The sequence below is a fragment of the Octopus bimaculoides genome, chromosome 1 (assembly GCF_001194135.2).
Source record: "Octopus bimaculoides isolate UCB-OBI-ISO-001 chromosome 1, ASM119413v2, whole genome shotgun sequence".
NCBI lineage: Eukaryota > Metazoa > Mollusca > Cephalopoda > Octopoda > Octopodidae > Octopus > Octopus bimaculoides.
In genome coordinates this window covers 144,147,654-144,150,250 of record NC_068981.1, presented here as the reverse complement: position 1 = coordinate 144,150,250, position 2,597 = coordinate 144,147,654, and the positions used below count along the sequence as shown (strand labels likewise).

The 2,597-nt window shown below is 34.1% G+C and overlaps 1 protein-coding gene across 1 annotated transcript in view; it reads right to left on the bottom strand.

The window, feature by feature from the left end:
* The window catches only part of LOC106868108 (10 kDa heat shock protein, mitochondrial), a 9,113-nt gene that overhangs the window by 4,234 nt on the left and 2,282 nt on the right, over nucleotides 1–2,597 (bottom strand). The window lies entirely within an intron of this gene.

The following is a 2,597-nucleotide window of genomic DNA, read 5'->3' as shown; positions in this document are numbered from 1 at the left end:
AAAAAAAAAAAAAAAAAAAAAGTTGTTACTATGCATTTATTGCAACAGGTTCAAATTCTTAAAAAAAAAAAAAAAGACCCAGTTTTTCTTTCTTTTTTTAGAAAAAAAATCTCATCACAAAGAAAGTCGTTATTTATGACCTTTGAAGGCCTGCAGAGACCATGTGAAATTGATAGGTTGATGTTCAATTTGAGCATTATTATGAAGTTAAAGATTGCAGGAAAAGCAAATAGAAAGGCAGATGATCTGTAGAAGTAGGACTGAGCACAGTGATTAGTGGGAGTATCAGATGAATAAAGCAAGCGACTAGACGGTTTAAATAATGCCATTTTACCTATAATTAGAAATATCTATTTTCATTTCAAATATGGATTTATATGCCTTGCTGAAGTACCCACTCCAGTAAGTGATGGAAATAGAATAATGCCTTAGTAATTATTTCATTTTTTATGTGCAACAAATATTGTAATAAATCAGATAATTAGGTGCAGACATGACAGTCTGATAAGAAGTTTGCTTTCCCATCAAAAGGTTCTGGGTTCAATCCCAATGTGTGGCACCTTGGGCAAATGTCTTCTACTATAATGCTGGGCTGACTAAAGCTTTTTGAGTGAATTTGGTAGATAGACAACTGAAAGAAGCCTATCGTGTATCTCCTTGTCTTGACATTGCACGATAGTCATAAATGAGCATCACTGTCACATGAGTCACTCATTTCTAGTATTCTGTGAGAACATATCTGGCCATAGGGAAATATTATCTTGTGCAGAATCAAGTGAGGGTTGGCAACAAGGACACTCAACCATAGAGAAATCTGACTAAGCTCTGTCCAACACATGCAAGCATGGAAAAGTGTGTATTAGAGTGATGATTATGTGACCTGGCTGCCACTTTAAAGCAGAGCTGATAAGAGATAATCAAAAACCTATATATTGCATTGAAAAGTACTACCTATTAAACTAGCTTAACCCTTTTGTATTCAGATTAATTTGTCAAAATATAACGTTTATTCAAATTGCTTTGAATTAATCAAGTATTATCTCATTGCTTTGAGATTTTGATGATGTGATTGCTTATTTTTAGAATGACATTCTAGGGTAGTTGTAGGTCATATCAGGCAGGTTTCAACATAAAGCAGGCCGGATATGGCCGGTTTAAATACTAAATTTTATACCTGTGCTGGTAACACAATAAAGGTATCAGTGCACTTTGCCTAACTGGCACTTATTTTGTTTAATAGTCACAGTATTTTAAGATAGGAATGGTTTTTTTTTTTTTTTACATTGGTTCTCACATGTAGATATATCTGCCAATAACTGACAAGTGATGTAATTTCATTGATGTTTTTATTCTCTTTATTCACATTGAAAAGTGATTACATACACAGGACCTGACCATCTATCTCCAACAAGTTCTCAACACGATTAGCGGAAATAGATGATCAGCTGGATTACAGTTTTCTAGTTCATCTTAGTTTGGCATGCAAAGCAACAGGTCTTGGGTCTAGTATATTGTTCAACCAGGGACATTTGCTTAATCCTTAATCTGACACTTTCCTTGATACCAAAGAAAAGACTGTCATTCCACCTCGCCTGTGCTGTCACTGCAATCAAGGTGCTACTGGTTGCAGAATGCTGGGGTCTCCAACTTTCAGAAACATACTTTAGCAACCCAACACCATTCTGTTTGCAATATAAGCAACAATGTTCAGTTACCTATAAGATTGTAACATTTGCACCCTGCAGTTTCATATAGTTGGGCAGCCAAGTGAACTGCAATATTTGCAATTTGTCAGCATTTAAGAAATTGCCAATGGATCATAATGAAAAAGCACTGATCTACCACCACTGGTCCTAAAAATCTGGCAGCAAACACTGAATTCCTATCGAACTGATCGATATTGATAAGTAAATTGACCTCAGTTTTCTTCACATCTGGTCTATACAGTGAATTGCTAGTCTCATTTTAAATAGGTGGAAAGGTTACGACCATGAGTTTATATAAAAATTGGCGTTGATGTTCAAATTAAGAGATCGAAATATGAACTAGACAGAAGTGAGGTTGATGGGGATAATGCAAAATCGCACCTCTCCTTGAAAAATGCTTTTTTCTGATTTCTACGTTTAAGGTATCGGAGATTACAAATATGCTACAAAAAAATTTCTTATATTCACTCCCTCTCCCCAATTAAAAATTTTGATTTTGTTTACTTTAAAGAAATTGTAGCGAATTGACGAACATATGCAAATCGAAATTAAATATAGACAAAAACATTAAAGTGGAAAGAATTTGCCTTTTACTTGTGTTTGCCTTAAACAATCATAATTAAATATGCACTATTTTATGAGAAACAAACAATATGTTTAATGATTAATGTTATAAAGTTTAATAAGAGACTCATATTTCACCCCTCCCTTCACTTTTAAATTTTGAACTTTTCCATCTATTCATCCCTATCCGTTTATTCATAAAATGTACTTGCCAACTAAATGCGGCGGCCCAATAGAGGACGGTGTTACTGTTGTTTTTAGCTACAGGAAGACATTCATATCTATCTATCTACTTCTTTATACACATATCTATATGCTTATTGAATG